Raw genomic sequence first — 26,562 nt, 5'->3', positions numbered from 1 at the left:
GCGGTGACATATTTACTCAAACTTCAATGCAGTGAAGTTGGCAGAGATGGACAGAGACGCTGATTGCTGATAGTGAGTGATACCTTTGTGCACAATATGCACAGGTATGCCGTGGAAAGAGGCTTTAATACTGATTTTCAGTTGGAAGGAGTGCAGGCTTTTTGGGGTACAGGGTATGAGCGGGTTTTTGGGTGCATGGATTTCCTTTGCACATGTGTGGCCCCTGTCGGTACTGTTGATGTGGTGGTCGTGCCTTTTGTAGCACTGCATTTGGGGTACATGTCGTGCTCATGTTTGCTTGCGCACCTAAAGAAGTTGATGACAGCAGTGATGCCGAAATGTCCTACTACCAAGGTGATTTTCTCATCACGAACACCAGGAGGAGCATGGGACCATGCTGGTGTAATTTGTCCACAGCACGAGCTGTGCACATGCTTCTATTTATTTGGATAAATAGAAGCATGTGTGACTTTATGTGCAGTGCTGGGATGTTCTGCACCGACTATGAAAGCATCAATAACCAGCAAGATGTCCAGTGGTTGCAAGGAAATGGTATTTTTTTTAACTTCCATTGGCAATGGTGTATTTTTTGCCACTCTGCACAAAGCGTTGCAGAGAATCCTGTAGAAATGTAAGAGAAGCGTTCATCGTCAGTCGAGAGAAATGTCAGGAGGAGAAGCAAACAGTCAGCTAAAGAGAAAAAAAACATGTATGCACGCACGTACATAACAAAAAGACAAAAAAAAGAATATACATGTTTTTAGAGGCAGTACTAAACGCACCATCCCCTACCCTGTTTTACATTACCCCTCCCCACCCATCCCGCCACCTCCTGTTCCTTAGCACAGTAACTGCGCGGATTCTGCGCTGTGCTACTTTTGTGGGATCGCTTTTCCGACATTTGTACTACATGCATTACACTGGAAAGACCATTTTGTGAAGTGTACAAGGTATGTGGCGGGCATCCTGTTATGAATGCAGTGTGTGTATTATATGCTATGATGTGATATCGTATTCTACTGCATTTGTACACGGCTAGGTGACAAGAGTGCTCGGCTAGGTGACACTGAGAGTGCGCAAGTGAATGGGAAGGGGGAGGGAAAAGTGGAGTACATGGGAACAACAAAAAATAGCAACACGTACAACTACGGCCGGTGCTGGCAAGTGGAAGGATGAGTGTAGACATGAAGTGGTGGCTGCACTGTTAAGGTTGCAGAAAACAGTCCCCAAGTGCGTGGGTTGGCAGAAAGCCAGTGCAGAGGTACAACTGTTGGGAGGGAGGTGGCCTGGGACACAGATTACAGGGTGGGTAGGAAACCAGTGCACAATACTTTTTAGGCAGTGGAGAGGAGGGGAACAAGAAGCACATGGAAATGTTTTGATGTGCTTCCAGACTCCAGAGCCTAAGATGGTTCTCCTGAAGGTCCAGGCAGGCAGAGAGCCTGTTGCAGAGGGAAGCTCCATCAGAAGAAAGACCTCTACCACAAACTGGTTGCGTGCACAAGCAAGTGACCCTAAGGGAGTAGGAGGTAGATAAGTGGTGAGCTGGAGCAAGCGGATATTTAGGAAGTGAGAGTGCAAGGTATTGAGGTCCCAGGGACCACAAAGCCTTCTGTATAATGCACAGGGCTTTCCTTTTTATTCTTCACAGCCAGTGGGCGCTATTGCAGACATTTTAGTCCAGCAGAGATATGATCCCTGTCAGTCAGGCCAAGGACAAGTTGCGCAGTCTTCTTATGGAGGAGTTGCTGAGGGGGCAGAGTTGAAGCTGGCAGATTTACAAAGAGGCTGTGGCAATAGTGCAGTGTACAAAGAACGACAGCCATGCACAAACTGGCCTTTTGGGAACTGACTTTAAGTTGGTAAGATACATTCAGTGGTGGCTTTGGTGCCAGCTTTTTGCGATTTTATGTAGCAGGTGGCTTAGTGGGGAACACATTGCATAGCATTGTCCGAAGGAAAGAAGAGTTCCTGTTTCGATAATACACTGTATGATATGGATAAATGAAAACGTTGCAAGCAAATATAATTAAATTCCCACTTCATGGTAGGAGATGGTAGGAAAACCAGTAAGCTTTTCGAACAAGTAATGGACGCTAATAGGCAGATATCGTGCACAGAGGCACTTATAACAGTTATGAACATAGTGCTAAAATATGTTCATACCTTCCTTTTGTGGTGATAGGTGGTCATGTGGATGAATGTGCATGCACGAATTGTGCAATGTTTCACTGAACTTTCCAGTGGACATGCTTTGCAATAACAGCACACTTTCAGGCTGATTTTGTAACGTTACATATGACGTCTTGTGGAGAACGGACTGTTAGATGCTGACTTCTTGGATGGCATTGGTGGATGCGTGTGTGCCTACTTAACAATACATAATCAGGGCGTGGTGGGAAGGGGATAGTGAAGGACGGTTCATCCTTAACTAGGGCGCATCCCTCGTGGTACTTAGGGGTGGGGAGACAGGCACGTGCCATATTCTGCACTTCTCACCATGCTGGCCAATGGAAATGGGACTATGGGCAAGGGCCAATCAGGTGCTCAGGGTGTACGTCACAAGAAACAGCACCATTAGGGAGAAGGACTCCTTCTGTTTCACTGGGGTGCGGCCCTCGCGTTAATTGTGGAAAGCCACGTGCCACATTCTGCTTTTCTCACCATGGTGGCCAATGGCAAGGGGACTGTGGGGAATGTCTAATCACGTGCTCGGGGTGTGCGTCACAGGAAAGGGCGGCAATCATTTCTTCCATTACTTTGTGTAGTGCGGCTGGCAAACATGGTAAAACCCACAGTTTTCTTCGTTGTGGGTGATGCCTTTGTGGAAGATCTGTTCGTGTATGCCCTACAAAAAGGCTTTTGTGGCAATTTTGGTTTGGAGGGAGTGGACGCTTTGAGGTGCAGTGTGGAAGAGTGCTGTTTCGGCAGACTGCTTGTAGAATGCCGACGCATGGCCTCTTCGGCAACTGTGCATGTTGTGGTCGTGCACTTTGGAGCCTTCTTTTGGGGTTCCATGCCTTGTTCCTGTGTGTACCGTCAACTGAAAATTATGATGACAGCAGTGCAGCGCATTTTTCCCACTGCCAGGTGATTTTCTCATGTCTACTCCCGAGCATAGTGTGGAAGTATTCCTCTCACCAGCCAGAGGTCGGAAGGGGTCTCATCAACAGAAGCATGTGTGACTTCTTGAGTGCTGCTGGGATGTTCTCCTGTGAGAATGAGAACATTGGTTCTCGATATATATACACCTTTTCAAGGCTAATGGCATGTCTTTGTCGACCAGTGGCAATGAAGTTTTGTTTCACAATCTACAAGCTGCACTGACGAACCTATTGTAAGAATGTGAGCTGACGTTGAAAACACAAACTTACTTGTAAAAACTGCAAAAAAAAGTTGTTTGTATGGAAGCACCTTTTATAAAAAAAAACAAAGGAACTTTTAATAGCCGCCACAACTAACGACGTCCCCTACCCTGGTTCAAAGTTATTCTCCTGCTCGCGCCTAGCACGAAAAGTCTATAAAATAGAAATGGGCCTGTTGAGCCTACGGGATTGGTCAATACGTTTTCTGGGTGTGGTGTGTACACACAGAGCGTGGTACATGGTGCATTTGTCGACGGACATGCAGAGGGTGCGGTTATGGCTGTGTGTTTCACGAGCCACAGTGTGCAGGCTTTAGGGGACTTCGAAATACAGTAACTGAAAGTGAATGGAAAACACTGCAGTGGCTGCTCATTTTGGAATCTATCATGTGGATGTGTAGTGCTATGGAGTACCTACAATGAAGTGACTGATTTTGGTTTGTTTGTGTGACACTTTGGTGACACGCAATCAATGCCAATATTATTGTTGATTATTTATGGAAAATTGCACAGCATGTTAAACAAGTTTCAGTGCCCTTTGCGATAAAGGAGACACTTGCCCAGGTCATGCATTTGTTTCCAATCTCTTGCATAACTTTCTATAGTATTATGCAGACATCGATGTGGCTGCGTCATTTTCAATTTGGTTCGCAAATGGAGAAAGTGTGGTACATTGCGAAGGAGTGTATTTGTGTCTTTGTACGACATGTGAAAATGGTGTACTTCACACATGGGTATATGACCTTTCACAGCAGAAACACTTTTCCCCAGCTATAACGTTCATCTTACTATGCATGCCATCCCGATTTCTGCGCACCCCATCCAAATGGCCTTGGTGCCATTCTTGAAAGTAGTGAACATTTTTTGTAGTAAGTGTTGCGGGCTGACAGTGTTAAAAATGCTCTGCAACACCTAAAGAAACCTCTTTCTACAGCGACCCTCTTTCCAACCAATTGAACTACAGTGCTTTGCACAGTGGCATGCCTCCCGTCTTGCATCCGTTCATTGGCAATTCCATTGTTCATCTCGAAAAGGTGCTTTCTTTATTTCCCTTCTTTCCTTTCCCAGTTAATTTCCATTTTTTATGGTCTTCTGAGACACACCCCACAGAAGGAACAGCAAGAAAGGCCCGCTACAGAAGGGGAAGCACCTGCATGCATACCATAGGGGACCTGCCCAGAGATGGAATTATTGGGTTGCCCTCACCTACATAGGCGCCAGTCATTGTCATGCTCCCGGAAGGACCCTTTCCACGCACTTCCAAGTACCTTCCCTCTGTAGAGTAGCGTGTTGTAGTACATGCAAAATACAATGCCCTTTGCCGGGTAAGGGTCTGTAGAGTGCCATATGGTGTGCAAGGATGTTTCAGAGCTCCGCTGCCCTACAGGAGTGCCCCTTTTGTGGCACGCAGCAGATTTGGCAAATGCTGTACATACATTTATCCTACATAATTGTTGGAAGGGCGGGACACTGCCCACCGGTCCCTTGTCCTTTCATTTTAGTTGTCATCACATGCAGTACAAACACTTCATGGTACGCCATTACTCTTAGGGGTAGCATTCACGGAGATGCATACATTCTGGAATACAAGAATGTTTACAACAACGCGAAACACAGCGTCATTAGGTGGAGGAGGAAGGCACTTATTCTGTGTGACCCATGCCGGTACAGTCCTTTTCTAAGCACCGCTAACATTGTTTCCGCTCTGCATATTGCACTGTTTGCTTACTTGCCTTTACATGTACTAGTATGTGCGTGAGCAAGCTGCACCAACTTTGCCATTTTGTAGACGGACTACAAACTGTCCCACCTACAGTTACATGTTTTCTTCAACTGTACGACCTGCAGGCGACCTCTTGACACTTTCCGTCACACTGCTCGGTGCAGACATGATGTGTCTGTTTTAACGAGTCATGGAAAGGCAAGCGGCACATCAATCAAATTAATGCGACATTTACCACGCTGATGTTACACTGCAGGTTGCTGTACCTTGTTTACCAGTGGGCGTCATACAGTCAGTTGTGCTTTAGCCACGCATTGGTAGGTTTGCAGAGCCACCCACGTAGTCGGCAGGAGTACTTGAAATGCGGTAGCCTACTGTATGAATCCACAGGGCTGGCGACAGGGGCGGTGTTACCAGCACACAGTGGATGAACTATGCATGGGTATAGGTGTGGAACGGATACACGTGCGCTTCCACAACTACTTAAAGTGCATTAGAAGATGCAGACACAGGACACTAATGGAGTCCTATGGATACTTGCAGTGTGCCTGCACATACGCCGACCAGGTGCATTCTCCCTAGGAAACGTCCATATTGCTCATTTGTAGTCATCTGGGCCAGTATTGTGCGGCACAGATTCACCATGCAATGTTAATACAAAAAGAGAAACTACTAAAACACTCACCAACATTTGCCATGTACATCTGTAATTGCTAAGATACACCAACACTATTCGGAAAAGGAAGAGGTAGCGCAAATGGATACACACACCACACAATTTGGCCTTTCCACGCGTTTATCATGAGGGCAGTCAAGGGATTATTAACAAACAGTTGTTAACGGGATATTATGGTTCCGTTGCAGTACGAAACAGCTATCTTCTTTACAGAAAAAACTATGCTAATGCAACGTTCTGGTTACAGTGCCCTACTAAAAACCTATGAAATTCACTAACAAAAACATTGTTAAAGGGGCGTTATGGTTAAGTTGCACTAGCAAAAGCCTATGAAATTCAATGGAAAAACGTTGTTACAGGGACGTTATGGTTGCAGGTGAAACCGAAAACCCAGAAATTCGCCAGTTATGTTAAGCTAAGCAACCATAAATCATGACACCAGTGTGCACTGCAAGGACTAACACCCATGACATCAAAGATGCCATCACAAATATCATTGATGACATCACATGCATTTAGTTTTCATGGAAAGCCTCCACATCTGATTGTTATTGTAATGGTGGCATAAAACTATCAAAGATCATTGAGATAAGTAGTTCATTCAGCAATGCATTGCTAATTGAACAACTTATCCATGTAATGTTTTCCATTGAATTTCATACGTTTTTGCTAGTGCAACTTAACCATAACATCCCTTTAACAATGTTTTTGTTAGTGAATATGTATGTATGTTTATTTATATAGCGCCTATACACAATTGGCCTCATTATGAGTCCGGCGGTAACCGCAGCGGTAAACCCGCCTGGTTACCGCCGGACTCGTATTACCATTCCGCCTCCGTGACTCTTGGAATTACCAGGGCATTACAGCCCCGGTGTCCCGGGAGTCAGAGGCGGAATGGTGTTAATCCCCATTCCCATTGAGTCCCATAGTACTCAATGGGAATGGGGAAGTGGAAACACTGGCACCATCTCGTGATGGTGCTGGTGTTTCCACGTCCGCCTGCAGGCGGGAAGTGTTCAACCCGCCAGGTCAGACCTGGCGGGAAGATCACCTCCCGCCTGCAGGACTCGGATCGGGCGGTCCGGAATTAACAGTGGCGGCGGGTTTACCACCACTGTTAATTCCGGACCCCCCGACCCGTAATGAGGCCCAATGTGTTTCAAATGCTTCACGGCAAGGGAGAGAACCAGGGAAAATCCAATGACATTCTTACAGGCCATGTACAACAAGAATGTGAAAAACTATCGTACTAGGCCTGACGACATTTCTGGTAGAGCCGAAGATTAACAAGAGGTGAGGGAGAGGGGAGGAGAAAGGAGGGAGAGGAACAAAACAAGCGACTATCGTACTAGACCTGACGACATTTCAGATAGGGCTGGAGGGTGGGGAACAAGTAAAGGGAGGGGGCAGGAGACACACATTTGTTGCTATCATACTAGGCCCTGGGACAATTCTGATAAAGTGCATAGAAAAAAGTAAAGGGGGGCAGAAGAAGTGTGGAAGAAGTGCAACCCTTTTTATCCCTTCAATGGCCCTCAAGACACCCAACCATTAAGTAGCTCCTCCTACATTTTTCCCGCTCTTTTCTGATCTTGTCCAGTGAAGATTCTGAAAGCACAGAGAGATGGTTTTCTGTCATGGAGTTATTGCAACAATTGCTCACCTAACATGGAAGCACTTACCAAAGAAAAATGGAATGAACTCCTGTTAGGTGAATACCTGATGCTCAAATACAATCCATTCCTAAATATTATAAAATCCAATTGCAGAGTTGCTGTTTAGTTCACAGAACTTCAACCTCAAAATATATATTGATTACCCTAGATCAGTACGCGCAAGCAGGAGAAAGTTTACTTTCTGTGAGCAAAGCATGGTTACCCAAGGAGGGAGCACCACCATTTTTGGAGGCTGAGAGAATGAAAAGGTAAAAAATAGAAAAGGAGGACAGGGAAACGCGTACATGGGAATTTAATATAGAGTTAATGAAATGGGGGGAATGTTGGGAAGCGGGGGTGATCGTTCCAGGCCCCCAAGCTGGTTTGGATGAGACAGAGACCTAAAGGCGTGTTATAGGGATTCGGGCAGGTGATGGGTGGGAGGGGAGTGTCCATAGAAGCCACATTGTGGGTAGGTTAGTGCATGCTTGGGTATAGATTGCACTGAAATGGCATCTTAAAAAATTACAGCCATATTGAAATTGAGGCCTCATGCGCTGCAGCCAGCGCAGTAGACCCAGGCCATGAATGTGGAAATAAGCATGTGCATGCGGGAGTGGGTTGCAACATGGGCAACAGTGAAAAAGCCCAAAGCCACAAGAGATTTGTATAACTTTAATTCGGCCTCATTGATTGTCCGGTGGGAACCCTGCCGGATCTACTGGTGGGTTGCCGCCAGACCCATAATAATTTACTGGCGCCTGACTTCCCGGTGCCACTGGCTCATTACGAGTCCGCCGGCCCGGGAAGTCAGGCGCTGGCAAATTGTTAGTCCCCATTCCCATAGAGTCCTATGGGAATGGGGACTTTATGGGAGTGGGGACATGAGCGCACCGGCACTGTTAGCAATGGTGCCGGTGCTCCAGTGAAGAGTCTGCCCACTGTGGTCGCTGTGCCCGGCAAGTTCAAACCTGTCGGACACAGCAGGCAGACACCGATTTTTCCGATCCGGAAACAAGGGTGCCAGTGAGCTTACCGGCACCCTTGTTTCCGGACCGGCAAACTCCTAATGAGGCCATTGTCTCATACTGTCATCATTCGTATCCTAGAAGGAATATGCCCTGCAACGCCATGAGGAGGCTAAGGGCTCCCTGCAAAAAGTTGTCCCGTTAGAAGGAGGGCTAGAGCCTCCGAACTTTCCCCAGTCCCAAAGTTATAGCGCCCACATGCCCCAGCCCCAAGAACCCAGCATTCCAAGGTACCAGCCAGCCCCAGACCACTTTCATAAAGCTGTTCGCCAATCGATAGGAGATCAGTGACCCAGGGCAGGCTGCACCCACCATTAGGTCATGTGATTTGTGCTGCAAGGTGCCAGGAGGGGACACGCAACAAACCTGAAACCAGGGTGGGGAGATTTGCAACAGCGCCAATGCGTTTGAGAATGAGCTGGGGTTTGTAGTCACCTCGATGCATCCCCTGCGTCCATGTCTGCAGTGCCAGGTGCACCTAGGGCTGTAGATCGAGAATGCAATGCTTTTATGCTTCTAATTGCCAATTAGGAACTGTGATCCTGATGGCACGTAACGAAGAACCCCACGTGGAAGAAGATGGATCGCAGAGGCTGGGACCAATGACCTGGAATCCTATATGGAGCAAGCTGTCTATGTATAGGGTTGCACCAACCAGCTACGTGGATATTTAACCTAATGTACGTCAGCTATGCCGCTTTTCACCTTTATAAACTATCATCCATGTTGATTTCATCAGAGCGCTCTGTGGCAGCAGAGTCCTTTGCTGGCACATTTTTGTCTTTTGTGGAAATAAAACTTAGTTTCCCTTGCAAGAGGTGTGCCGGGCCTTTTTCCCTAGTGGGTTGTATTATTTATTTATTTTATGGTGAGAGTGCTGTGGGGCTTCTCTACAGGCTTATTGCCAGTTTGTTGGTAGTGGTGAATAACTCATGTTTTACCAGTCTGCAAAATTCAGAGTTTCAATCCTGAAACTCTCCTTTTCCAGCTGCGTTTGCCTTAAGAAAAGTTTTGTCCACCCTTGCTCCTATCTATCCTTTGATTGCTCTCCCACGACTTTGAAAACGTATCCTCTGCGCGAGGCACGTTAGAAAACATAATTAAAATAACTATCAATGCATACATTGAGCCAGCGTTGTCCCGCATTTTCTGTGCATGCGCTGTATTTTCTGTATCCTGAATCCGCTTCAACCGAGCACGTGCTGCATTTGCTGTGCCTCACGAATTCCTTGAAGTACCCGAGGTTTGCAAAAGTGCTGTACGGGCAACTAATATGGCATAGCATGCTCTTCCTGTGTCTGCCAATTCCTTCATGTGATTGACCACAGACTGATTGTGGACAATCGCGTGGACATGAGTAGTTGCTGGGACTTCTGAAAATCCTGGAGACTCCACGCACTTCCCTGGAGAGCGGAGAAGAGCATGGAAACCTGCAGTCTGCGGGCTAAACCCAGAGACTAGGCAGGTATGAGCAATCCCCTCACTCAAGTTTGCTCCCCCACCAGTCTCGGAAGTAAGCCCATTTTTCAACATTTGAGGGGTTACCGCCAATAAAAAGTAAAAACCCACCCACCCCCAAATGTAGTCTAGCTTCACCCCTTTACATACATGCAGTAGAACTCATTTATCTTCCTTGCAATTCACCAGTGATAAAAGCCCCTAGGAGCTTGGTATGGCCTTTCTTGTATTGAGGGTGGAGGGCACTCGGGAGGCTTTATTCTGTATACTCCAGAAAGCCCTGGCTACTCAGACGAAAGGCTTCAGCTCCATTTCTCCCATCTATACTGTCATGGACATGCCATTGCTTGCTTTCATGCCTATGCCAATTCTGTGTACATTTTAACAAAACCCAGTAGGGCACTGTGTTTCTTTTTTTTTTTTTTTTTTTTTTTTGCTTGTCCAGTTCGTTACGTGGGACGAGCTGAAGGTACTCTTTCTCGCTTTCTTTTTATGACAGAGACAACTAGTTGCCGTTAAACATTGCTGAAGAGGGACATCGCTTCCAGAGACCGGATACCAGAGGCGTTTTGACCCTGCAAAGCCAGACTTAACTACACCAGATGAGAGCCTTCGCCAGACTCCTGTGTTCCCTGCGATGGCTCAGAAGCTCCTGTCTAAAAGTCCAATGGCTCCGTGCCAGGAGGTGCACGTGGCCCTGCTGAGCCCGTTATGGAGCACACACCCATTTGTCCAGTGCTGTGGAATGTAGGGTGACCATACGTCGCTGTTTTTCCGAGACAGTCCTGGTAAATCGCCTGCGGCCCCAGGAGTTTTTTCATTGTATAAACCCCGTCCTGGGTTTGCGAGGGTGGGTGGCTACCCCGGTTTTTGCCGGGACACGATTTCGAAATCCCAAAATCAGGCCTGGCTCGACTCTTCCTGCGCGAATGGGGCGTGAATACTTTTCACGCCTCCATTTTCTTCTTCTGCTTCTCAATTATCGGAGGCGTGGGCGGACCCACGCAGGTGCTTCTCCATCCTAAAGGATGATGTGCACCAGACCCACCAATCAATACTTAGCACACATAAACTCACAACTCCTACCACCACCCCGTCTGCCTCACAAAATCCAACATCACACTGCTCCTCCTCCTGCCTCTCACCCCGTCACCTCCCAGCAAAGCCCTCCCACTCAGCTCAGCCACACCCAGCGCAGTCAACCGAACCCTCATCAATTCTCTCTCTTCAACATGTCTCACACCTAAGCAAAAAATGTCCCACAGTCTCAGGCACCCCACACACCGCACAGTCCCTCGACTCACACTTCCCCACTCGAAACAGTCAGTCATTCAGCCCCACATGCCCTATCCTCAACCGATTCAGCATCACCTCCTCCCCCCTCCTCCATTCCAGACTCCCCGCATCCACCTTCACCGACACTTTCCCACGAACACCAAACATCCACCTGCCCTTCACCCCACTCACCCACCTCTCCTGCCACTCATCCATGACCCGTCTCACCATCAAAGCCCTCACCTCGTCCACACTCAAAGGCAACCTCACATCAACCCCTCCCCTCTTCATACCCTCACCCGCCGCCAGATCCACCAACTCCAGAACCATTCCCCCACGCACACACACACCGATCAATCTTCCTCCTGATATCCAAAATCACATCCTTCCAATCACCATCCTCTGCCACAATCGCCTGCAACCCACTCAATGAATCCGAGAACACCACCACCTTCTCATACCCCAACTCGCACACCCTATCAATCGCCAATGCAATCGCCACCAACTCAGCCGTACAGATCGACACATCATTCGTCAATCGTCCCACTTTATATTCCCCAGTGCTTTCCAGATAATAAGCTATACCCACTCTCCCAGACACAGGATCTTTCGAACCATCCGTGAACACTTTGCATCCTTCCTTTCCTGCCACATACGCCTGACCCAAAGCTTTGATTTCGCCCTGCAATCCTCTCTTCTTCGACACCACATTCGCCAACCCCAAACGCACCTTGGAGACCCCATCATCCACCTCGGCCATCTCCCCAAATCCGTACCCGTCACAGTCATCAAATCGCCCACACCCCACTGCACTCCCTTCTCCCACATTTGAAACCCAAAAGTGCCCCCCTTCCTCCTCCACCGGTCCCTATAATAGTCAAACCTCCAATTATACTTCAAACATTCACGCACCGGATGAGCCACACTCTTCGCACTGCACTTCACCCACCATCTCATATTCAACGCATCCCTCCTCAACCCCAACGGCATCTCCCCCACAAGCACCTGAACCGCATTCACTGGAGAAGACCTCATCACACCCGAACACATCCTCAATGCCCTCACCTGCACCCTATCCAACCGCAACTTCTGACTCGCCGTGAAACCCAGTGACACCTGCCATCCAAAATCCATCACACTCAGAATCAACGCCTTCTACAACATTCGTAGACACTTCTGCTGCGCACCCCACTCTTTCCCAGTCACCGCCTGCAGCAAATTCAACCTACGTTTACACTTCTCCACCATACCATTCACCTGCAAATTCCAGTTTAACTTCCTATCCAAGATTACCCCCAAGTACCGAAACTCTTCCATGCTTTTCACCCTCTCACCTTTCAAAACTAAGTGCAACCCTTGCTGCACTCTTCTCCTTGAGAAAACCATACTCGCACTTTTATCCACAGACACCGAAAAGCCCCATTTCCCACACCACTCCTCCATACGCACTATCGCAGCTTGCAGCCGACTCTGCACCAACAACAAACTCTGCCCTCTTACCCATACCACACCATCTGCGAAGAAATCCACCCGACACCCGAAACCCGCCAAAGCTCGAATCAACCCATCCACCATCACATTAAACAGCATCGCACTAATCACACTCCCCTGCGGCGTCCCATTCTCCATCTTCCAAACCTCAGACATCACCCCCCTCACTCTCACCTGAAATGTCCTGTCAGCCAAAAACGCCATAATCCACCGAAAACATCCTCCCCTTCACACCCATCTCCAACAGTCTCACCAGCAACCCATTCTTCCACACCATATCATACGCCTTCTCCAAATCCAAAAAGAATGCCCCCACCATCTCCCCATCACACAACGCCTCCTCCACTCCAGTCACCAACCTCACTAACGGATCTGCCACCGACCGATTCTTCCTGAACCCACTCTGAAAATCACTCAAACACCTATTAGACTCCAAATAAAACCCCAAACGCTCAACTACCTGTAACGCTCACCTGACTCCCACGGGGGCGCTGGCCTGGTTCGCGCTGCTGTGACCTCGTCTAAGGTGATGCGCAGAGTTCGGAAGACGGACTGGACCGGGCCCCAGATCTGGCTTGTCTGACTCGCAGAAGTATCCTTCTGTAGGTGAGAATAGGGGGTTAACTGTCTGCGGGGTAATGCAATTGGCCTCCCACTTACCCCTCGCACCCTCCTCAAAACCCTTCTGTGCTTCCCCGTAGCGTCTCACCTTAGGGTCTGGAAGGACGAGCTCTCCATCCTGCTTCTGATGCAGGGGCGCGTTGGTATTCAGTTACGTCACTGGATTTTCGGATGGGTGAGAACCAAACTTGCTTGGCTTCCAGGTAAGTCTTTCTATAAGTGGTTCCCCTTGTGTCCATGCATTAATGTTCTAATGCTAGTGTCTTTTTCCCCATAGGGGCCGGGGTACGGAATGCCGGGGAACAGGCACCGACCCGAGGTGAGCGGTGAAATCCTTGTGGAAATCAGGTAAGTCTTTAATGAGTGTTTTGGTAATGTCTTTTCATTCACTCATTAACGCTGATGTCTTTTTCCCCTTAGGGGCCGGGGTCCGAAAATGCCTGGATGCGGCGCGGACCCGAAATGAAAAGGGAATGACCCAACAGGTAAGTCTTGACATGGAGTTTTAGCTTCCCTTTTCCCTTCTTTCTCTCACCTTTGTTCTTGTCTTTTTCTCCCTAGGCGCGGGGGCGCGACTGCGAATCCGGATGGTCGCTGCTGAACATGGAGGTGCCCTGTAAAGGTGAGTAGAATGCGGCGCTGCAGCGATCGATGCGATGTGCTTTTAAAAATAAATGTCTTCCTTTTCAGGATTGTCGGCGAAATGTCTCTGGGATGCAGATTTAGCAGGTGAGGCCTTTTCCTTCTTCTGTTCTCTTGTTCCCTTCCTTTGCAGGTGATTCAGGATGCTGGCAGGTGTGGCAGAAGTCAAGATGCAGGAGCAGACACGGTGAGCGTCCAGCTGCTAGATGCAGAACAACCTGAAGCACGTGTGGCTGATCGGGTGTGGTTTAAATAGCCTTGGAAGAAGTTCCTAGAATGTGTCCTTCCTCCAATCAGGTATGTATCCTTCCCCGACCACGCCCGGGTGCTAAATGAGTCCCACAGGTAAAGTAGTTCCTTTCAGGCCTCAAGGAGGCCGGGGTTCTGCAGCATGGTCTGCATCAGGTAAGTGCACCCAAACACTTTCATAATGAGCCTGGCGCCAGGACTGACGTTTTCTATGAGCCTGGCGCCATAGGCGCCAGGACGCTGTCCAAAGGGCCCCTATAAGGGGTTGCTGGGACCTTCCCCGGGGACTTGATGTCCGCTTTCGGGGACGCAGGGTCTGAGCCGGCTCCCCGGGAGCGGGCATCGTGACACTACCATCCGTTCCATAACTTTACACAGCACAACAGTCAGCGCAATCGGTCTATATGACTTACACTCAGTCGGGACCTTGCCACTCTTCAAAATCGCGACCACAATCGCTCTCTTCCACAACCTTGGTAAAACTCCACTCTTCCAGATCTCATTGAACAATGCTAACACCTCCAACTTACATTCCACAGACAACTTCTCCAAAAATACAACCTCCATTTTCTCTCCATTCCCTTTCCCTACCTGCTGCTCTCTTCCAATGAGAGGCGTGTGCATGTGAGCACGCCCCCTCCCTTCCACCCTCTCCCCAACAGGCCAGTGACATAGAAGTAGGACTACAATGTTATTTGTGTTTACTTTAGTAATACTTCTATGGCCCATAGCTCTCAACCATTTGTGTCGCAAAGGCGGGTGAAAACACCCGATTTTTATTTTTGGCGGGTGAGAGGCCCATTGAAACGAATGGGCGTGCAGGAGGCTTGGCGGGTGAGTCAGCTGTTTACAAGGCGGGTGACACCCGCCAAAAGCGTGTGAGTTGAGAGCTATGTATGGCCTGTCCCGTTTCTTTCTTTTTATTTCTTTTTTTTTTTATCTGGTCACCCTAGCCCCATGGAGCTCAAGGGCACAGGCCCTTAAGCTTTGGGAGCGGCCTACGGGGTACAGAGGAGGAAAGGGGGGAGAAAGGTGACTGTAAGGCACGCCCCTCCCTCTGTCTTCCCCCACCCCCTTGCTCTCCAGCAGGAGGGGACCCAGGACCCAACAAAAGGTGCTAATAGGTGGCAGGCACCAGGACAGAAACCCCCAATGTCTCCCCCCTCTTCAAGGGGGGGGGGGGAGAGAACACTCAAAACAATAGGAGGCAGGAAACCAAGCACACAGGTGCGTAGTGGCTGTAGGCACAGGCCAGCCATTTGGGTGGCCAGTACCCATATGCTGGCATGGCACCGTTCCACCACCCAGTCTTCAAAATAAGACACTTTAACCCGGAAGGTCCTGATGGCCCTCTCTGGCCAGGTGAAGTTTGACAACTGTCTCGTACAAGCAGCTGGTGAGCCTGGTAGGCAAGAAGAAAGGCGGGGCGGAGAGCTAAGGAGCTCTGGAAGGGGGCGCATTAAGGGCCCCACCCAGAAAGGTGTTTCCGACCTTGCCGGACAATAGATGAGGCAGCCTGCTGTGCCAGTGTGTGCTCCTGTGTGATGTGTGGCTGGCTGCTCTCTGCCGCCAGGCGTTGGAATATGCAAACAAAGGAAAGCATATTTCAAACGCAGCGTGTGAGATGCTCTGGAGTCGCACACTTCTTTGTGCTGACAGCCTTTCAAGTGGGGCAATGTATAAGTGATGGCTCGCTTAACAAGGCACAAGTATCAGTTAGCTGACCAAACCTATGCATTCTTCAAAGAGAATTCAAATGCCACACAGGAACATTTTAAAACTATTTTCTTTATTTTCATGTCTCTTTATTTGACACAACAAAACGTTTTTTTAATATGACTTTTAGTTACATATGGCGCATCCCTAGGAAGGTTAACTGTCATTTTCTTGTTTAAGTATTCTGGTGGCTGCTTTGGGACATGGACTAAATGCATCCGCTCAGCATCAAAGGTCTTTTAATTTTCTAAACAAGCCACTGCCTAGTGCGCACACCAGATAGCACTGCAGTGTCACATGGCACCTTGATTAGGAAAGCAGGGTTTATTGTATTATTTTAAAAAAAAATGTATTTGCATTTTTAAAGTCCTCACACAGCCCTGCGGCTTCGAGGCACTGTTACAGGAATGTCTTAGTTGCATATTTATAACACGTTTAATACCCAGAGGTTTCTAAGCGCAGACCCAGTTATCGAACCTGTGTTGCTTTGTGTCGTCTTGTTTCCAAGGCGATCACGTTGCCGCTGAGCTATCCTCCCAGGACTTATCACTGTGCAGACCCTAGACCGTGGCGAATCAATGCTGTGATAATGTTTGCAGAAATTATTTGTGCGCGAGGGGGCGCTGTTGCGCATGACGGTAATGGGCACCTGATACGAGCACTCCGGTCCGATCAATATCCGTCTGCTAATGAATCCTATTTCTGGAGCCACCCGCAGGGCGCCGAGCGAAGGACGGCGTGAAATACGGCATGGTGCATGCCCATGAAAAACCCTGGCAACGGTGGGGCAGTGCTTCCTGAAATACGCCCTGTGAAAGTTTGGCCGAGACCAGGCCGGAGCGTTGGCTGTGCTGGAGATCCAGAAACTCAAGGCCTCTGGCCGCAGACGTTCTAGACCATTGGATCATAGAGAGGAGGGGCCCGGAGTTCCGCTGCGTGCAGGACTGGTTGCTGCGGTGTCTGTACCTGGCTGAACTGGTCTTCTCCGGGTGGGTGTCGGAAGCCTGGACCCTTGGCAGAGTGGAGCGTGCTGGCTTTGACGGTCGAGTGACCGTAACCGAGTGTTTGAAGCTGTTGTTCGTGGAGCCTGCGTGGGAGCGCCGGACAGCCACGGCTGGCGGGAGGCCCTGCCGAACCAGGCACTCGACACGTGCGCGAAGGAATCGGGTGTCCGGGAGTTGTGGTGCTTGGTCACCCCCCCACCCCCCTTCCCCGATGGAAGCGCACAGTAAAAAGAAGGCGACGATACTCTCGGCCTAAACGAATCCTGAGCTGAAGTACCGTTCCGGCTGCGGTTGCATAGAGGAGCCACACTCTTTGATGGAAGCGAGACAACGGGCACTGAGCTACCCTAATTAAACACGGTGAGCAAACAGAGGAATATGCACAAATATATGCGTGCACACTGAATTCGAGCTAAACATATGTAAGCAGTAGATTGGCCTCATCCTTGAGTTAGTGGGACAATGCTAAACTGAGCCATATGTGGGCTAGAACTTTCAAAATTTTACACGGTTATACGTTGGAGAACACATTCCATTGCTCTGTGCACGCAGGGGACGCAGAGACTAGACTTGCCTCGAGTTACATGCTCGTTTTTTGCTTTTTGCGGGTCTGGAACTGGGTTGACCTGCGACGCTGTGCCGGACTTGAATGCGGGTGGCGGGTGTTGCGGCCCTGCGCCCTGGGAAACCCAGTCTAACAACAGCATCTGGGTATGTGCCTCTGCAGTCCCTATCCGGACAAGTAGTGGAAGCTGGGCGATACTAGGGTATCAGGCCGGTCACTGTGAGTGGACAATAGAAAATCCTGGTTCTTGGGCGGTATGCTGGGTTCGGGGAACTGCAACGTGGGTTACAGGCTCTGCGGGACTGGGATCCACCTGTTCCTCTGCGCAGCGGTCACCCCACTGTTCCCTGGCATTGCACATTTGCCTGACAACACCTGTGGAGCCTGTGAGTGCTTGAAATGCAATTATCTAGTTCACTGGCCCACAGATGCTGTATCCTCCGGACGGGTTTCGGTGGGAAGCCTGCTGCAGCAGCTGCCATGGGCAATACATGAAAGCAAGAGAAAGTGGCGGAGGGAGCGGCCGCCAGGAAGAAGGGGCCAATGGACTCCTTCACCAATAGCCAGGCATCAAACTATGAACAAGAGCCACCGGCTGCATCCAGCTCCAACACTGACACTAAAGGAGGCGACAGAGTGGAGCGCCTGACGACCGTAGTGCAAAATGGCTTCCTATCCATTAATGTCAAACTGGACGATATCGTCACCACCATCGGGGGACTGAAAACAAGAGTGGACAAAGAAAGCCTGAGACTCACGGAAGCAGAAAACAGAATCGGCGTCAACGAAGATACCATCACACGACATGACTGAGACATAGCTCAGCTCAGGGAAGGCCTGACTAAGATGCAGAATAAGTGTGAGGATCTCGAATCATGTTCCCGAAGAAACAATGTTCGTATTGTGGGTGTTTCTGAAGAATTTGGCAAGGGCGCAATGGAGCAGCAGGTGGAGTCTCTCCTGAAAACTTTGGTGCAGACTCCTTTTTGGAGCACTTTTTGGTAGAACGAGTGCACCGTACTCTGGCTCCTGTTCCAAAGCCCGGAGTTCCGCCGCGCACAATCATTGCACGGCTCCTCAATTATAGAGACAGAGACACGATTCTTAGGATGGCAAGAGAACTTGGGACATTGTAGTACGAGGAAAGCCGCATTCACATCTACCCGGACTTTGCTGCCAGAGTGCAGGCAAGTCGAAGATCATATGAACCGGTCAAGCAACTGCTGAGAGCACGACAGGTCCCATACGCACTAATATTCCCGGCCAAGATGAGAATTCAATATGGTGGTAGGGCACATTTTTTTGAGACCCCAGCCGCTGCCTTGGCCTATGTAGAGGCCACTATACCATTGCCCCCCAGAGGTCGAGGACCGGATCAGAACGTTAGACCCTCACCTGTGGTGGAGGGCCGAGATCCTGTTGAATGACTCTAAGATGCACCAATATCCTTTTTGGTTTGTAACAAAGCTCGGCCCCAGTAGGGAGCTCCTTGTAACATTAAAGGGGGCCGTGAGCCCGATCTGGTGGCCTTGTGACGGCAACGTGACCCCCTCAGGAGAGTTCCTACAGGTTGAAAGGGACCATCGTCAAGCTGGGGCAGATGTGGATGGGGGGTGGTTTGTTGGGGATGGGAACGTTGTGGATTGTTGTTGTCACAGACAAGTTTGGGTTCTGGAGGGAAGGGTGGGGGAATATATGTTCAAGGTTTAGTAGAAATGTGGTCTCGCAGATGCCACTCCTGTTGCGTAGGTACAAGAACTATGGGGAACAATAGTATGCTGCAATACATATACATGAAGTACTGGTGCCGGGTTAAAGATAAACCTACTATCCTGGAATGTCGGGGGGTTAAACAACCTGATGAAAGCCAGAAAGGTCGGTAACTATGTCACGAGACATGGCCCCCAGATTTTGATGCTACAAGAAACACATGCACAAGGCTCTGTTAACACAAGCATATTGGTCAAATGAGGCAACCTATGTTATTACACAGACTACTCTTCTCAGTCCAGGGGGGTGATCACAATCATACACCACACGTTGGTGTTTCAGACTATGGGACACAAGATAGACCCAATGGGGAGATATGTTTTGGTCTGGGGGGAGGTAGCAGGCAAACAAGTAACATTGGTTAATACCTATGGCCCTAATATTGATGATCCAGACTTTTTCCTAAGTATATTTGAGATCCTCAACAAATTAGACACACCCAGCATAATATGGGGAGGGGATTTCAACGTGGCTCTTGACACCACATTAGGTAGATCCACTACCATAGCGAGGGAACCCACCAAGACGATGCTAACATTGGGTCAACTCCTCTCACAACTGTTATTGATAGATGCATGGCGTATACTGCTCCCTGGTATTAGGCGATATACATATTATTCCTCTGTGCATGATAGCGAGTCGCGCATAGATTATTGGTTCCTATCCTTGAATATGTCAAATGCATTACAGAACTGTGAAATCTTGCCTCGCACGCTGTCTGACAACTCCCCTGTGATGTTGGGATTTAGTTTGGGACACACCCCCAGGCCAATGAGGAGATGGAGGATGCCCAGTGGGATACTTAGGGATCCAAATGTGGTTGAGACCCTGCACGTTGAGATAGCTAACTTTTTCACAGATAATGTGGGGTAGGTGGATCTGGTCTCTACAATCTGGGAAACTTTCAAGGTTTGGGTCAGGGGAGTTCTGATATCTAAATCAACGGGTTTACTGAAATCTGTGCAACGGGAACTTGAAGGGGTGGAGAAGGAACTGAAGAAATTAGAAGAAGCTTTCAGTGGCACTCACAGCGGGGACACTCTTGCCGAAATACAGACTCCTTAGAGATTTTGAAAATCTGGCCGTAAGAGAAATACGGTATATAGCGGCCCCTGCTCGGGCACGCAGATGAGGCGAGGGGAATAAGGCTGGTGGAACATTGGCTAACTTGATAAAACACGGGAAGCAACTGAACCCAATCACTAACATCCAAACAGCACAAAATGAAATGGTCACAAGCGAGGAAGGCATAAATGACGAATTTGTTAAATTCTACAAGACACTGTATGCAAACAAAGATAGGAAATCCCCCATTGAAATAAAGGCCTGTCTGGATTTGCTTGATCTCCTGAAGCTCCCGGATGAACATAAAATGGTGCTCAACCAGCCTATCACCTTGGAGGAAATCACTGGTGCAATCAAAGAGCTCTCGAGTGCTAGGGCACCAGGGTCGGATGGGCTGGGTGCTGAATTCTACAAAGGGTTCCATGAGGAACTAGTTCCTATAATTCTGAAAACTTGGGAGGAAGCCCTAGAGAAAAACAACTTGCCCCCGACAATGAGAGAAGCCATACTTACTGTATTGCCCAAGCCCTGATGTCCACCACACGAAATGTCATTTTACAGACCCCTTTCGCTTATAAACGCTGATACTAAGATATTTGCTAAGGTGTTGGCGAATTGAATGTTACCCATTGTACCCAATTTGGTCCACCCGGATCAAAGCAGATTTATCCCACATAGGTCCACCGCCTTAAATTTACGTAGGCTGTTTGGCATAATGGCGCAGATAGATCCGGACAGAAGCGCAGTCGTTGTGTCCCTTGACGCCTAAAAGGCGTTTGATTCTGTCTCATGGGTATACCTCTTTTCAGTACTGGAAGCATTTGTAGTAGGACCCAACTTTATTAGATATGTCAGACTGCTGTATACAGCCCCTGGTGCAAGAGGCACTAGGCAGGGTTGCCCGTTCTCAACCATACTATTCGCTTTAACTATAGAACCCATGGCAGTTGCAGCCAGATTGAGAAACAGGGATAAGGGTATCAAAATGAAAGGCTCCACCCAATTAATCTCACTATATGCAGACGATACACTTTTATATATCCGAGAACCTGACAAAAACATTGCACCTGTAATGGCAGATATACATGAGTTCGCTGAATACTCTGGATACACTATACTACACTATATACATTGCTAAATCGGAAATATTCCCACTCACCCCCTCCACAGTATGTCCAGTTGTGACGTGCAGGCTTAAATAGTTGGAACAACATATCAGATGCCTAGGAGTGCTGGTCTCCAGGGGCAGGCACACTATCTATACAGATAACCATGACCATGCATTACAACTACTTAACACTAAATTACAGGTGTGGAGGCACCTTCCCATCTTGCTCCACGGCAGGATTGCAATTCTTAAAATGATTGCTCTCCCTAAGCTATTATACTTTTTTGTAAATGTGACCATATGGACTGGCAAGGATTTCTTTGGCAAACTACAGTCAATGGTAGTCACATTTCCCTGGAATGGGAAAACAGCCAGAATAGGATGGGAAAAGATGACCGAGCCATACTGCTCCGGAGGCATTGCCGCCCCGGACTTTGAGCTCTGCTATTTGGCCGCTCGGGCACATTTTGTGAAATATTGGTATGATGAGACTGATATATCGCCCCACACATGGATAGAAACACACACCACTTCCCCCACGGACATATGTGCGGTCATTTTTGACCCACGGTACAGGGACGCATGCGAATACGACCCGGTGAGCTGCACTGTTCGGGCTTGGGGGGCGATATGTAAGAGACTGAAACTAGTGACGTCCTACAACCCGGAGGTTCCCCTATGGAAATTCCCGAACATCCCTCCGACGTTCGATGCAGACATACAGGAAACTTGGGACCCAAATGGGGAAATGAAGGTGGGCGATATGTTCATAAATGAGAAGTTTGCGACCTTGGCTGACTTTACAAGAGCTATGGGTGGAGGGCCGCTCCAAACACTCCAATATTACCGGATGAGGTCTGCGTTCCAGTAAAGGTGGGCACTCTTCCCTGATGATATCCATGCCTACTACTGGTTACAAAGAAAGGAGGGCTGGGAATTTCCAAATCCTATGTTTCGGTGCAGACTCATACACCCACGACAAACCGGGTTAAAGAAAAATGGGAAGCAGATATGCAGATGCCTATAACAGATGAGAAATGGGATAGATACTGTGCGCTTACAAAAAAGGTATCCCTCACTGCTGGCCTACGTCTAATCCAGTTTAAAATCCTGAATAGACTACATTACACTCCGGCTAAGGTGGCTAAATTTGCAACAGGCTGATCGGGCGAATGCCCCAAATGTGACTCCCTGCAGGCAGGGCCCTTTCATATGTACTGGGAGTGCCCGGCTCTGGTGGGGTTCTGGAGGATGGTGGCTGGAATGATTGCGGAAATTATGCAAATACCCCTTCATTTCACTCCTTAAAAATATTTATTCGGGGATATCGGCAAGTGCTCTGAAAAAACTAGGTTATTCAATGTTTCATGTGCTGTGGCTAAAAAATGTATCCTACAAGCTTGGAAAAATCCCAATGCCGCCTAACATGAACACTTTCCCACGCGAATTGACGGACGTTAATGAATGTGAGGAGCAATATGTCCTGGCCCAAGCGAGCACAAGCCGACCAAAAGACATTTGGGGCCCTTTCAGGGTGTACCTGTGTGAAATGCTTTCGGACAATGAAACTACTATGTAAGCTGTATTACAACACTGTAATTATGAGATGCACCATTGTATGATATGTTGAATATGATGTGCAGGAGGCTCTGCTGTATCTGTTGTGACCACTAATAAAGAGAAGTTTTTTTAAAAAATGATTTGTGCGCTGCACATGTCGACACCTTGTTGGTTAATGGTGTCTATGTGGTGCTCCCTTATGCAACAGAACATATGCCTGTTGTTGTCTGATGTGATTAATATCCATACAAGAGCACACTGGGATATTTTGTGTATATGGCTCTGACGAGAATGTCATACTGTGCCCACACTTAAACACATAAAGCAACCAAAGAAGTTGCCTCAAATTACATCCAATAGGCCAAATGCCCTTTCTACACTGCCACACTGTTTTTCACTAACTACAGGCCAGCACTAATGAGAAATGCTAATGCCAGCACTGTTAGATAAAGCATGGGCCTGCTCTCTTTTTGCTGAAATTATCCCTGAGGCCTGTGTAATAGTGAGGAGGTAGTGGCTGAGGAACTGTGGACCCTTTACCATGCATTAGAAGATGTTTTTGTTTAAAATGCTTCATCAGCTTATTACTGGTCAGGCTCAAGTTTGTAAGAGGTACAATCATTTGTGTGTAGCCTTTCTGTGCGTTGTTTATTGGGTCTCTCTTCTGCGGTATCCTGTCCTGTCTATAGATATAATTCCCTAAAGATATTGGGGTTGGGCATGCACAGTGAGACCCAGCCCTTCCTCATCTAAAATTCCTCCGAAACGAGAAGCACAAGTGCCCTTGTACCCCATTTGAGTGGCTGATGTTGCAGCCATTTAAACTTTCATCCAAAAAAACGTAAGCTGTCTAAATGAACATGTATGGTTCGTGATTACAACAATTTTAATGTTAGGGTGAGTATTGTGAACTATGATGTGAGCACCAAGCCATGCATCGGTTATGCATTTAGAGATTCACACATACAATCATTTATCACAGACTTGTTCATCAAATGTAGAGATCTCTGATCACTGTTATAGTCCTGAAATGCTCTGTGATTTAATGCAAAGCATACAGGAATCCTCATTGGTGCTATTTGTCCCCTTTCCCACTCCCAGAGAGGTATTTTGAAAGAGTACAATGAGTGTACCAGACTGTCCATCTTGGAATGATAACCTTCTATCAGAAAATAATTCATACAGAACACCTGCAACACAGGGCCAGTGGTCAGTGAGCCTTCAGTCCTCTGTAGGCTGATCACACTGCAGTGTGGTAGTACCGACAGTTTGAAACTGCTTTCAGGCAAGGCCTTCCCCAAGAGCAGGTGACAGAAAAACCATGTACTTGGGCAGCAACAGCTGTGGTTTCACATTAGAATTCTTGTGTGAAGTACTTTAATTACAATGTATTGAAACTATCTTCATCTATATAGCAATTATTTATTGATATTGAGGAGGGGTTTTGTCACACGACAGAGGTGTAGTTTGGGAGTGAGTGATGTGAGCCTGTCGGAGGTGAGGAGGGGTGCATTCTGATGTTTCACCCTGGGCACCAAGTTGGCTAGAAACTGCCCTGTCTGTACCCCTTCTGATCCCATGTCACCGCGTGGTCGCAGCAACGGCAACTTGGGTTGCAGGGGAAACCATATCAAAGAGCGGCTGCTTGCCCGTGAGAAACTCGTGCAGGCGGAGGTGTGGCCTTCCAAAGATTGGGGCATGCAGCGAGCCTGAGTACCCCCGCAGCACAGCGGCATGAGTGCAGTGGGTCCATAAGGATGACCTTAAAGCCATGAAGCGCCAACCTCTGACTTTGCCCAATCTCTGTCCCATTGTGGGAGGAAATTCCAGCCGCTGCTCAAAAACTCTGCGGACCCGTCTTACTGCCACTGCCTAGGATAAGCTATGTAGGTTTAGCCTACACTCTAATGTTCAGACATGTGCTTTTTGTTTTGTTCACGCGTTAAAAAGCTATAAACCAAATTGTTTTATGGGGGTGGTTTATGAAAAGTCAGACTTTAATAGCCAGTGGCATTTATGCCACAAGAATAGATTTTACCAGTGCATAAATACGTTTTTTGTATAGCTCCTTTTTTTTCTGGGAGGGGGGTGGGGAATGCTGTGTAAGTAATCCTCACAACAGCCTGTCCCACTTCTTCGTTTCATCTACATTTTGGGCAAACGTTGTGCCTTGTTATCTCTAGAAAAATGCAATAAAATACTTACCTAAAATGAAATGCTTCTTTTATTCGTTAAAGAAGACATGTCATTGTAGCCACTTTTCTATTGTACCCATTTAGCCACTTTTTAATTGTATCTATTATCAAAGCATTTGCAATGCTTTTATGCAAAACCGGGTGATATTTGGTGTTGGATAGTTGAGAGACGAAAGCATCCCGGACATGTTAGTGCAGCAGCCATTTTGCATCCGAGCCTTTCTCATTGGGTGACGGGCAACTAACTGCAAATTACTCTGGCCACGATTTTTCGCGTGACAGTTATGCAATGTATGTAACCAATGTATTTAACCATTTTCTTTTATTGAGGAATTCTTTCTATCGGTTTGCGACATTTTGACAGGAAGTCATATGAGGAGTATAATAGTAACAGATATTTTTCTTACAGGAACTGTAATTGAAATGCCGTGAAACCACTCCCTCCCCAACTATCCTTCTGACAAGGTATGAAGACTGGTGTGATAAGGTTCCGTTAATTCTGAACCGGGACTATGTAGTTCTCAGTGGGACTGCGATCATTTAAATAGGACAGCACAGGCACTTATTGTTCTGGAGTAACTGTCACACTATTCTAAGGCTAATAAGTACACAGATCCTATGCTACAGTAACCTTCTTTATTCTCCTCTGGTACAGACTAACCCTTTCTCCAGTTCGCTCCCATCTCTTCCCCCCTCAATCCTCGTGCCTCACCGTTCTTTAAGGTGGCCCCCTTCTTAGGGGGGCAGTGTCCCAAATCGCTCCACACATCTCCCAATACTTATGATGGAACGTCTCATATGTGCTTGAGAAGTCTCTGGGGCTCCTTGATGGTCCACTTGCGTCTGCCTTGTGCTTCGGATTTGCTTTCCAGCTTCGGTCTGAGCTGGAGCCGGTGTCTGTCCGTTTCCCTGGGCCGTCTTCGCGAACCCTCTGCCTTTAGTCGACCTGGTCGTTTTCACACAACCTTCTGCCATCTGTTGACTGTTGTGGCATATGGAGCTTGCTAAAGAAGGATGCATTGCGTGTTATGTCCCGCCCTTCTATTTCATAGATCCTTTGACTTCTACCTGAAATGGGTGTGGATCATTTATTTCATTTATATAGCGCACATACAACTGAGGCGCTGTTACAGGTAAAAGTCAAATAGTCAAATAATGTCATACAACCAGGTTAAGTCATGTAACAGGCAGGGATGGCATAGGTGCATTTACAAAAGGTACCACAGTTCCTTTTTAATAGAAGACATTGTCATACATGTTAACATACAATACAGAGGTGTTTAAGGGTTTATTATCTTACGATTTGGCGATGTGGTCAGGGGGACTCGCTGGTTAGGAGAAGAGCTGAGTTTTAAGAGCTTTACGAAAGATCCAATAAGATTTCTCTGCCCTCA

General features: G+C 48.0%; 1 protein-coding gene across 9 annotated transcripts in view; it reads left to right on the top strand.

The window, feature by feature from the left end:
* MGMT (O-6-methylguanine-DNA methyltransferase) overlaps nucleotides 1-26,562 on the top strand; it is a 307,544-nt gene that overhangs the window by 252,980 nt on the left and 28,002 nt on the right. For 3 of the 9 annotated variants that reach the window (XM_069654443.1, XM_069654444.1, XM_069654441.1), the window contains one exon: nucleotides 25,578-25,633. The exons of the other annotated variants lie outside the window; for them this stretch is intronic. The gene's annotated coding sequence lies outside the window, so the exon portion shown is untranslated. The remainder of the gene's footprint in view (nucleotides 1-25,577; nucleotides 25,634-26,562) is intronic. 9 annotated transcript variants of the gene reach the window in all.

The sequence above is a fragment of the Ambystoma mexicanum genome, chromosome 3q, assembly GCF_040938575.1.
Source record: "Ambystoma mexicanum isolate Mex_15411 chromosome 3q, UKY_AmexF1_1, whole genome shotgun sequence".
NCBI lineage: Eukaryota > Metazoa > Chordata > Amphibia > Caudata > Ambystomatidae > Ambystoma > Ambystoma mexicanum.
The sequence above is the reverse complement of the archived record's forward strand: the minus strand, read 5'-3'. Positions and strand labels throughout refer to the sequence as shown.